General features: G+C 44.8%; 1 long non-coding RNA gene across 1 annotated transcript in view; it reads left to right on the top strand.

Moving 5' to 3' along the window:
• LOC143783471 (uncharacterized) overlaps positions 1 to 7934 on the top strand; it is a 98924-nt gene extending 90990 nt beyond the window's left edge. The window contains exon 3 of the long non-coding RNA XR_013217191.1: positions 7843 to 7934. This is a non-coding gene — a long non-coding RNA (uncharacterized LOC143783471). The remainder of the gene's footprint in view (positions 1 to 7842) is intronic.
• The last annotated feature ends 4518 nt before the right edge of the window (positions 7935 to 12452 follow it).

The raw sequence follows: 12452 nt of genomic DNA, 5'->3' as shown, positions 1-12452 counted from the left end.
TGATTTGCTCTTTGTCATCCATTGCCACGGACGCCTATGTTGACTCTGGCGCCGCTCTGAGTCTTATGGATTGGTCCTTTGCCAATCGTTGTGGTTTTGATTTAGAGCCTTTGGAGACTCTTATTCCTCTGAAGGGGATTGACTCCACCCCATTGGCTAATAATAAACCACAATACTGGACACAAGTAACCATGCGTATCAATCCGGATCACCAGGAGATTATTCGTTTCCTGGTGCTGTATAATTTACATGACGATTTGGTACTGGGATTGCCATGGTTGCAGTCTCACAACCCAGTCTTGGACTGGAGAGCTATGTCTGTGTTGAGCTGGGGATGTAAGGGTATTCATGGGGACGTACCTTTGGTTTCTATTTCGTCGTCCATTCCCTCTGAAGTCCCTGAGTTCCTCTCTGATTATCAAGACGTCTTTGACGAACCCAAGCTTGGGTCGTTACCTCCGCACCGTGAGTGCGATTGTGCCATAGATTTGATACCGGGTTGTAAATATCCAAAGGGTCGTTTGTTTAATTTGTCTGTGCCGGAACATGCTGCTATGCGGGAATATATAAAGGAGTCTTTGGAAAAGGGACTTATTCGTCCATCTTCTTCTCCCTTGGGAGCTGGGTTTTTCTTTGTCTCAAAAAAAGACGGCTCTTTGAGACCATGTATTGATTATCGGCTTCTGAATAAGATCACTGTTAAGTATCAATACCCATTGCCATTGCTTACTGATTTGTTTGCTCGTATAGAGGGTGCTAAGTGGTTCTCTAAAATTGATCTTCGTGGGGCGTATAATTTGGTGCGGATCAGGCAGGGGGATGAGTGGAAGACCGCATTTAATACGCCCGAGGGCCACTTTGAGTATTTGGTCATGCCTTTTGGTCTTTCTAATGCCCCTTCAGTTTTCCAGTCTTTTATGCATGATATTTTCCGCGATTTTCTGGATAAATTTATGATAATATATCTGGATGATATTCTGATTTTTTCTGATGACTGGGACTCTCATGTCCAGCAGGTCAGGAGAGTTTTTCAGGTTCTGCGGTCTAATTCTTTATGTGTGAAGGGGTCTAAGTGCGTTTTTGGGGTCCAGAAAATTTCCTTTTTGGGGTATATTTTTTCTCCCTCTTCCATTGAGATGGATCCCGTCAAGGTGCAAGCTATTTGTGACTGGACTCAGCCCTCCTCTCTTAAGGGTCTTCAGAGATTTTTGGGCTTTGCCAACTTTTACCGCCGATTTATTGCTGGTTTTTCGGATGTCGTTAAACCTCTGACTGATTTGACCAGACAAGGCGCTGATGTTGCTAATTGGTCCCCTCATGCTGTAGAGGCCTTTCAGGAGCTTAAGCGCCGTTTTGCCTCTGCCCCTGTGTTGCGTCAGCCTGATGTGAATCTGCCTTTTCAGGTTGAGGTTGACGCTTCGGAGATCGGAGCTGGGGCAGTGTTGTCGCAGAAAGGTTCCGACTGCTCCGTCATTAGGCCTTGTGCCTTCTTTTCTCGCAAATTTTCGCCCGCAGAGCGGAATTATGATGTTGGGAATCGGGAGCTTTTGGCCATGAAGTGGGCGTTTGAGGAGTGGCGCCATTGGCTCGAGGGGGCTAGGCATCAGGTGGTGGTATTGACTGACCACAAAAATTTGATTTATCTTGAGACTGCCAGACGCCTGAATCCTAGACAGGCGCGCTGGTCTTTATTTTTTTCTCGCTTTAATTTTGTGGTGTCATACCTACCGGGTTCTAAGAATGTTAAGGCAGATGCCCTTTCTAGGAGTTTTGACCCGGACTCTCCTGGTAATTCTGAACCCACAGGTATCCTTAGGGAGGGAGTAATTTTGTCGGCCGTTTCTCCTGATCTGCGGCGGTCCTTGCAAGAGTTTCAGGCGGATAGACCGGATCGTTGTCCGCCTGATAGACTGTTTGTTCCGGATGATTGGACCAGCAAAGTCATCTCTGAGGTACATTCTTCTGCATTGGCAGGTCATCCCGGAATTTTTGGTACCAGGGATTTGGTGGCAAGATCCTTCTGGTGGCCTTCTCTGTCACGAGATGTGCGAGTCTTTGTGCAGTCATGTGACGTTTGTGCTCGGGCCAAGTCTTGTAGTTCTCGGGCTAGCGGACTGCTGTTGCCCTTGCCTATTCCTAAGAGGCCTTGGACACACATCTCGATGGATTTTATTTCAGATCTGCCTGTTTCCCAGAAGATGTCTGTCATCTGGGTGGTCTGTGACCGTTTCTCTAAAATGGTCCATTTGGTTCCTCTGCCCAAGTTGCCTTCTTCTTTTGAGTTGGTTCCTCTGTTTTTTCAGAATGTTGTCCGATTGCACGGTATTCCTGAGAATATTGTTTCTGACAGAGGTACCCAATTTGTGTCTAGATTTTGGCGGGCATTCTGTGCTAGGATGGGCATAGATTTGTCTTTTTCATCTGCTTTTCACCCTCAGACTAATGGCCAGACCGAGCGGACTAATCAGACCCTTGAGACATATCTGAGGTGTTTTGTCTCTGCTGACCAGGATGATTGGGTTGCTTTTTTGCCATTGGCAGAGTTCGCCCTCAATAATCGGGCCAGTTCTTCCACCTTGGTGTCCCCGTTTTTCTGTAATTCGGGGTTTCACCCTCGATTTTCCTCCGGTCAGGTGGAATCCTCGGATTGTCCTGGAGTGGATGCGGTGGTGGAGAGATTGCATCACATCTGGGGGCAGGTTATGGACAATTTGAAGTTGTCCCAGGAGAAGACTCAGCGTTTTGCCAACCGTCATCGTCGTGTTGGTTCTCGGCTTTGTGTTGGAGATTTAGTGTGGTTGTCTTCTCGTTTTGTCCCTATGAGGGTCTCTTCTCCTAAGTTTAAACCTCGGTTCATCGGCCCTTATAGAATATTGGAGATTCTTAATCCTGTTTCTTTCCGTTTGGACCTCCCTGCGTCCTTTTCCATTCATAACGTTTTTCATCGGTCGTTATTGCGCAGGTATGAGGTACCTGTTGTACCTTCTGTTGAGCCTCCTGCTCCGGTGTTGGTTGAGGGTGAGTTGGAGTACGTTGTGGAGAAAATTTTGGACTCTCGTGTTTCCAGACGGAAACTCCAGTATCTGGTCAACTGGAAGGGTTACGGCCAGGAGGATAATTCTTGGGTCAATGCATCTGATGTTCATGCTTCTGATCTTGTTCGTGCCTTCCATAGGGCTCATCCTGGTCGCCCTGGTGGATCTGGTGAGGGTTCGGTGCCCCCTCCTTGAGGGGGGGGTACTGTTGTGAGTTTGGATTCTGGGCTCCCCCGGTGGCCGCTTGTGGAATTGGACTTGTCATCCTCTTTCCTGTTTCACCTGATTCCATCAGTAGTGGGTGTCGCTATTTAAGCTCATTTCTCTGGTGGTTTCTTGCCGGTCAACAATGTTATCTGATGCCTCTCAGTGCTTGTTCCTGCTTCTAGACAACTACTGATAAGTTGGACTTTTGTCCATGTTTTGTTTTGCCTATTTGTTCCAGTTCGCAGCTGAAGTTTTGTTACTGTGCCTGGAAAGCTCTCGTCGATCAGGGATTGCTACTCTGGCGTTATGAGTTAATGCCAGAGTTTAAGGTAATCTCTGGATGGTGTTTTGTTAGTATTTTTCTGCTGACCATGAAAGTATACTATCTGTCTTCTGCTATCTAGTAAGCGGACCTCAAATTTGCTAAGACTATTTTCCTGCTGCGTTTGTTGTTTCATCTGAACTCACCGTCATTATATGTGGGGGGCTACTGTCTTCTTTGGAATATTTCTCTAGAGGTGAGCCAGGTCTTATATTTCCCTCTGCTAGCTATTTAGGTCTTAGGCCAGAGCTGGGCATCTAGCGATAAATAGGAAATGCTACCTGGCTATTTCTAGTTGCGCGGCAGGCTTAGTTCATGGTCAGTATAGTTCCATCTTCCGAGAGCTTGTCCCTCTATAGGCTTGCTATGATCTCTGCCTGCAGAGATCATGACACACGGCACTTTCATAATTCATCTCTAGATGTTGGTGTCGCTCGGTCAGTTTTCCCTTAATGTAAGCAGACTTGCACAAAAGGCAAAAGGGGGTCTCACCTCTTCTCCTCCCTGCCTTCATTAGCACATGGCCTCTAATTCTCTGGCCAAACGGCAAAGTTCGGAGCTTTTGGGAATTGTGTACTTTTCCAAAGGGTGGGGGCCACAATTCAGGAGTGGAGGGAGATCTCTGGATAATCTATGGGGCCTGAATTCGTAAATTGAAAATGGAGCCTCCTTCGTCCCTCACAGACTGGATTACCAAGGGCCCCCCATTAACATTGATTCTAAGGGCCAACTCTTCAGCTAATTATTATAGGCTGGGGATGGAGGATACTATGCGGCTTGCTGCTCGACTTTTATGTAATTTCAGCTTAAGTTTACATAAAATAATAATATTGGAAGTGGAGCTCCCCCACGCAAGGGCAATGGGGTACTCGGTACCGGGTCTTTCGGTTCGGGGGATGTCACGGTGGCCTGACCCGGTCCGTGGCCCTTTGAGCGGCGTCCAATTAAAGGGCTTGTTTGTCTAGTGTTCGTGACGCCACATGTGGTATTCGGTCAGGGTGACCGACGCTGCTAGGGGTCCGCTGGGGTGATGGAATGGCAGCTAGATGTTGTAATTTCCCACAGGTGAAGTATGTCCCCAGGGCTTCCCTTGATGAGTAGATGGTAATGGTGTAGGTCGCAGTAAATGACGAGGACACAGGGTTGCAGTCTCTTTACCTCTTTACTGAAGGCTTCGGCATCCGCAATCCAGAGCACTGCTAACAGGGCTGGCTGAGACCGGCCAGCCTGAAGGCACATCCAGAGTTCCCTTTGCAGGTGGAAATCAGTAGCCTTCCTACTAGCGCTTGTGTGTTGTAGTACCTCCCTGCTGAGCACCACGGGATAGTCCTCACAACTGTCGTGTATGTTTCTGTTCTTTCTCTCCGTCCCCCAGATGGTTTGGATAGGACGCACCCGTATGACGGGGTAGGCCTGGAGTTATTTTATAGGGACCCTAGAGACGCCCCTCTCCCACAATTGCCTCCGTTGTCTTCATTAGGTGTAAAGGTGAGACAGCCAACCTAGAGTTAACTGCCCTGCCATAGTTCAAAGTAATGCGTAGAGCCCAATACTTCCTCGGCGTTCCGGCCGCCGGCTACGCGCCTCAGAAGGATGTTGCTGATCTTGGGGCACGACTCCTTCTGGTTCAATCTCCTTTGTGCTGTGATCTCGTTTCTCACTTCTCCACAATACACTTCGCTTCTTGTCCTTCCTTAGGAGACTGCCGCTATGCAGTACAGGCGCAGCTCCGTAATGATCTTTCTGTGCTAGGCCGCTGTCAGGATCCCCGCCGCTGTCAGGATCCCACACCCGACAGGTCCTCCCTGGAACTCTCCCAGGCTGCTTTCTAACTAACTTCCTATCCAACCCCCAGTTTTACCCATGTGTGAGGAGTGGCCTAGTAGATAGGACCTTTTTCTCCCCCTGGTGGCCGGAGTGTGAAGTGTAATGTGTGACTGTGATACCTGGTCAGGTGAACTCCTTTAGTGCCATCAGACATACCATCACTCCCCTTAGCGGCAGAGCGACGTTACTGCAACGACCAGGACTCTGGGGCGCTGCAGAAGTATGTTAAATAAATGAGATGCTGTTTGCTGCTTTCGTCTGCAAATAGTGCATCTAATGTCAAGTGTACAAATCACTGTTGGGGGCCCACCAGGAGATTCACCTGTTCACCATGGGCCAGATCGATACTCACACGCACACACACACATATATATATTTCCTACTAAAAGTTGCTCATAATCCATATTTTGGTAAAAGTCATTAGAGGGGTTTTCTGGTTTCAGAAAACCTTTTTTTTTTTTCCATGCTGCAGTTTATTTTAACCCCTTATTGATCACCTATACTTTTTACTAACTTGAGATATAAGAGAATAGCATCCCCCAAAGGGTGAAAACGTAGTAGGTGTCAGCTGTACATTATAAATGACATCCTGCTGCAGCAGCCATGATTGATGTTGGCACTGACCATGGCAGTTTAACCCCCTAGATGCTGCTAGATACAGCAGCATCTAGATTGTTAACAAAGCATAGGGGCACCCTCTTTAATCCTATTGGCACTTACAGATCGCGATTGTCTGGTCCAAATGGTTCCTATGAGAAGCCGATGCCAAGAAATGGTCTGCCAGCTATCATAGCCTGCTCAGATATTTGCAACATTTTAATGGCAAAACATATAATTTTCCATTCCTGTCATTCCACTCTTCATTAATTCCTGAAAAGCACCTGAAGGGTTAACAGACTACCTGACAGCAGTTTTGAATATATTGAAGAATGCTGGTTTTAAAATGGTGTCACTTTTTCCCCTAATATATGGGTCTCCCCGAAATCACTACAAAACTGAATAAGTCCCTAAAAAATTGTTTCCTTGAAAAAAAATGGAAAATTGCTTCTAAATTTTGATACCTTCCAACATCCTAACAAAATAATAGGACATTTGACAAATAGTGTTGATGTATGGTAAAGAAAAGGTGAATGTTATTTCTTAACTATTTTGTGTGATATGACCATAATTAATGGTATACATATTCAAAGTTTGAAAATATTTCTGAAATTTTCATAAATAATTGCAAAACAAATCGCATTAAATTTAAAATTAGCAGCACAACGTTCTAGAAAAGACAGTCTGAAAATCACTGGGATTTGCTGAAGCATTCCAGAGCTATTACCACATAGGGCAGAGACACACTGCCGTATTTCTCCGGCGATAATCGCATCGCACTGCACGGACTGGCCGGCACCTCTCCTGACCCGAGCATGACAGTATGATGGATTTCTATGCAGCTGTCATGCTCAGGTCAGGAGAGCCGACAGCCAGTACAAGTTTTACGATGCGATTTTCGCACGAGAAATATGGCAGTCTGTCTCTGCCCATAAAGTGACACTGGTCAGATTTGAAAATTTTTACTTGGCCTCCAAAGAGTAGAAAAAACAACCAAATTTTGTTTTCTTACCTTCCTGGGGTTGAGCCCTGAGTCTCCATCATTGCTCCTGGTGCATGTTATCGTCTGCAGCGGCTGGTGTTGCATCGACAGTGCTTGTAGCCAATCATTTTTCTTTGAGTCTTTTATACTGATAAGAAGTTCAAACAGGCACCATTACTACAGGTAATGAGTGGAGGACAGAGGAGCCTCTTAAAGAAGAAGTTACAGGTCTGTGAGAGCCAGAAATCTTGCATGTTTTTAGGTGACCAAATACTTATTTTCCACCATAATTTGCAAAATAAATCTTGCCAAATCAGACAAGGTGATTTTCTGGATTTGTTTTCTCATTTTGGCTCTCATAGTTGTGGTCTACCTATGATGCCAATTACAGGCCTCTCTCATCTTTTTAAGTGGGAGAACTTGCACAATTGGTGGCTGACTAAATACTTTTTTTTCCCACTGTATACACAGTATATACATTTATATAGAAGAACACATGCACAAGATATATAAATATATATATGTTCAAGAATTCTGTGTCTCCCTCTTGGAGCTGAACATGAATATTTTGGATATCAGAGGTAACGGACTCAGCTACAAATTATAGTTATTATATTAAAATGACACACTTGGGATATAACTTGCTGCTGCGGGATCAGAACGCAGATTTCAATTTTATGGCTTCAAACATTTTCTTAGCATTTCTATGGCATTGGCATTCATAGGTTTTCTTAGCATGTCTTAAGATGAAAAAGTAAAAGTGGAACAAAGTCATAAAGGAGTTTTCTGATGCTATCAGCAATATTTTGCTATCTGGCTGTCTGCAAATGCATACAAAATATAGATCCTGATAGATTTATGTTTCCCAACAGGACTAATAAATAAATGTGGATCACATGGTACAGCTTACCTTGCGCATAATGAAATAATCAGGTCTGAACAGGGGCATATAAACTTGTGTTGGTACCAGATCAGAAGAGGAACAGCAGGCACTTAGGACTCAAGTGGCTATATGGGAATAAATCACTGGAGGTAATAAAATCATATTATGAAGCTCTATATTTTATTTTTTTTACCAGCTGGTTTATGTTTTTATTTCCTGGAAACATCACAATCAATGTCCTACCCGGTGACCATTTTATGCTAACGTATTTTACTTCTGGAGCGCCTGCCAGGGCCATGGGGTACTTGGTACTGGATCCGGTACTCAAAGGGATGTGTCACGGCAGTGGTCACCCGGTCCATGACCCTGGGCACCCAAGTTAAAGGGAAGGTCTTTAAAAGGGGTTTTGTGAATAAAGTTTGTTCATGATGCCACCTGTGGTATTCGGTCACATGTGACCGACGCTGCTTAAAGCGGTCCACTGGGGTGATGTTATGGCAGTTAAGATGGTATAACTTCCCACAGGTGAAGCCGGGTCCCCAGGGCTCCCGATGTAGTAGGGACAGATGGTAGGTGGTGTAGAAAGAAACGGAGGACACAGGGTTGCAGTCCCTTTAACTCTTTACTGAAGGGTTCAGGCATCCACAGTCCAGGGTATCAGATCACAGGTACAGGTATGGTCCGGCCGGCTTGGAAGCGAATCTGGAATCTTCCTTACCAGGTGGGGTTGGAAGCCTTGCCTCTAGCGCTGTGATGTAGTCCCTTGCTGCCTTAGGCCATTCACAAGGTCCTCACGTTGTCTCTCTGTCCTCCCTGCAGGTAGGACACTAACCCGTATGACAGGCGGCTCAAGCCTTTTTACAGGATCTCTATGACCCTGGCTCTCTGTGCCACTGTTTCTTTGGGTGTTGGGGGGACAGGTAACTTGCAATCCAGCTGTCCCACCGGTTTCTGCTGTGATACTTAGAGCAGTTCTTCCGGCTACCAGTATCTGCACTGAACATGGAGGAAGCCCAGTCGCAGTTTCATTCTCCAGCTCTTCACTCTCCTGCGCTCCACTCCCCCTTTACTGTCTCTACAAACAGTTCTCTTCTCATAGTTTCTAGGAGCTGCAGCACCTCTCCTGGCTGCACAGCCCCCTCCTTCTCTTTCAGACTCTCACTGCCTGTCTCCTCTCCATTCTGTTCCTGACAGACTGCCTGACTCCTCCCCCAGACCAGAATATATATATATATATATATATATATATATATATATATATATATATATATATATATATACAGGGAAGCTCCCCTGAAACCGGGTTCAGAGCTCCCCCTTCAGGCCTGGAGTCAGAACTGTGTTGCATGTGTGTGACTACCTGGCAAAAAGATCGTTCATCGCTTCCAAGGGTGACATCACTCTCCCCGTGAGGAAAGCAATGCCACTGTAACAACTAGAAACCTGGGGAGTCACACTTCTTTATGTCTATCTGTCATTATAAAATATGTTTTCATAAATAAAGTAGTACATAGCACATGTGAATGTATGAACTTTGTAATACTTTTTTAAATGGGTTGTTCAGGACATTGAGGTGAATAGGAGCCTTTGTGTAATACTCAATATGGTAACTTCACAGTCTGTGTTCCTGCAAACAGTTGATCAAATATTAATCTACACTCCCTGACAGAAGTTATGTCGGTTATCCATGTTATGTAAATAAAAGCTTACAACCTGACGTTAAATTCATCCATTGGTTGTATAAATTATTCTTTTGAAAGCTGAAACCCTCCGAAATGTGGTTTAGGTTAAGAAAATAAATTGGCATCAATGCAGAAATATTGATCAGTTAATGGACACAGAATGGTCAGATTTTGGCAAGACAAAAGTTTTGTCACACACTGAAAGTAATGTGATATTCAAACAAATAATTAACTTAAAATACAAATATACGGTATGCTGCATAACATTGGTGAATGAAGTTGTGGTGCTATTAGAGTCATATTTAATATTTTGCGTGACTTTCATGAGCTTGAAGGACTGTATCCATGCGTTTCAACAATGATTCATACAATTTATTAATTAAGTCATCTGGAATAGCAAAGAATGCAGTCTTACATGCCTCCCAGAGTTCATCTAGATTCTTTGGTTTTGTCTTCCAAGCTTCCTCTTTCGTCCTACCCCAAACATGCTCAATGATGTTCATGTCTGGTGACTGGGCTGGCCAGTCCTTGAGCACCTTGATCTTTTTTGCCTGGAGGAACTTTGTTGTAGAGATGGATGTGTGAGATGGAGCACCATCCTGCTGCAGAATTTGACCCCTTTTATGATTTGGAATATAAGAGGTAGCTAATACTTTTTGATATTTTAGGCTATTGATATTGCCTTCCACCTTGCAAATGTTTCGCACACCCCCATTACTGAATGTAACCCCAGACCATGATCTTTCTACCACCAAATGTAACTGTTTTCTGGGTGTATTTTGGATGCATACGGGCTCCAGTTGGTCTCCTGCAGTATTTGCGGTGGCTGCGGTGTAATTATACTGAAGATTCATCAGAGAAATCCACCTTCTGCCTCTTTTCCAGCGTCCATCTGTTTAGCAGGCTGTGGGACTTTGCAAATGCCACACAGTTTTTTATTTGCCTTTTGTTTAGTGCTGGCTTCTGGGCACTGATTCGACCATGGAGGCCATTTCGAGACAGAATCCTACAAACTGTTCTAGTTGACACAGGGACTTGAGGTGACCAGGCCTGTTGGAGCTCTGCTGCAGTGGAATAGGGGTTCGCTTTGCATTTTCTAACCAACAAACGTTCCTCCTGAGCAGTTGTCTTGTGGGGTGTGCCAGACCTGGGCTTGTCAAACACATCTCCAGTCTCTTCAAATCTTTTTTTAATTCTTTGTACTTGACGCTGAGACACATTAAAGGTGCCAGCCACCTCTGCAGTGGATCTGGTCTTCAGCCTCTTGATAATCCAGGCTTTGGTCGCAGGATGGATTTTTGGCATGTTGTCAGAACTCAAGTTGCAGTTCAAGTGAAGGTCTGGGGTGCTGGGTTTCTTTTTATACACACCCACTAATTACCCTATTATTTACTTAGCACAGGTGAGGATGTAAACTAGGATTGGGTGCATTATATGACCAGGTGACAAAACTTTTGTCTTGCCAAAATCTGACCATTCTGTGTCCATTAACTGATCAATATATCTGCATTGATGCCAATTTATTTTCTTAACCTAAACCACATTTCGGATGGTTTCAGCTTTCAAAAGATTAATTTATACAACCAATGGATGAATTTAACGTTATTAAACATTATTAACGTTGTAAATTTATTTACATAACATGGATAAGCGACATAACTGCTGTCAGGGAGTATAATATTAATAACCGATCCTAACGTTAGGTCATCAATATCAAAGTCTTTTTAAAGGACAGGTCAATTTTCCTCACTTTTCAGCAGTCTGTAGTTGCCTCTTTCCCCACTTGTAGACCATCTTAAAAGGACACCTGTCATAAGGAATTTATACTGTATACTGATAGTATAGTTGTATAGGCACTGTTACCTTAAGTACAGTAGATTGGTACAATTGTTATAGAAAACTGCTCTGCCATTCCTGAGAAATCCAACTTTGAAGTTATATGCAAATTAATTGGAAGTGCTCTGGGCATGTGAGTGCACATCCAGTTCTCCAACCCTCACTTGCTCATGCCCCATCTGACACCTCCTCCTTGTCTGTGATTGACAAGGCGACATCATCTGCCTCCCTTTACTAAGATCTCTCTTTAATGCTCTCAGTGCCTGGGATGGTTCAGTACGATAGACTGTCCCTAGCTCACAGATGAGACGTGTCTGGGCTTCCACAGGCAGTGAAGACATGTGCGAGAGATCTCGCCAAGGGGAGGTACATAACATTGCCTGCACTGATATATCATTGACACACAGGACTCGGGTATCAGGCAGGGAACAAGAAAGTGAGAGCTGGAAGTGTACTGACATACCCAGAGCATTTCCAACTAATTTACATGTAAAGTCACAGTCAGATTTCTTAGAAATTGCAAGGCAGATCTCTAAAGGAAAAGTACATATTTACTTAGCAACAGTGCTAATACAACCATACTATTAGTATAGAGCAAGCATTCATCCTCATAGGTTTCCTCTAAATGTTTAAAAATATTATCAATTATTTTGAAATAAATGCTCTTGTCCCTCCTTCAGGTCTGGTCACCACTGCCATATGCTGCTCTACTCCCATCAGCACAGCGGCGCTGACAGTGCTGAAGGTGATTCTATCTCATCTCAGCATGATAAGCAGATCGGAGAGCGATATGAAAGGTTACGTTGATTGGACATGATGATTGGCTGATTGATCTTACATATTTGGTTCTGATATTATTGGATCGCCCCCAGGTGCAGGGCAATGGGGTACTCGGCACCGGGTCCCTCGGTTCTAGGGATGTCACGGTGGGCCAACCCGGTACGTGACCCTGCTGAGGGTCACCCAATTAAAGGTGAAAGTTTGTCTGGTGTTCGTGACGCCACCTGTGGTATTCGGTCAGGGTGACCGACGCTGCTGGGGTTCCGCTGGGGTGATGGAATGGCAGCCAGATGGTGTACCT

Source organism: Ranitomeya variabilis, chromosome 6 (genome assembly GCF_051348905.1).
Source record: "Ranitomeya variabilis isolate aRanVar5 chromosome 6, aRanVar5.hap1, whole genome shotgun sequence".
Lineage (NCBI taxonomy): Eukaryota > Metazoa > Chordata > Amphibia > Anura > Dendrobatidae > Ranitomeya > Ranitomeya variabilis.
This window is presented reverse-complemented; position numbering and strand designations above follow the sequence as displayed.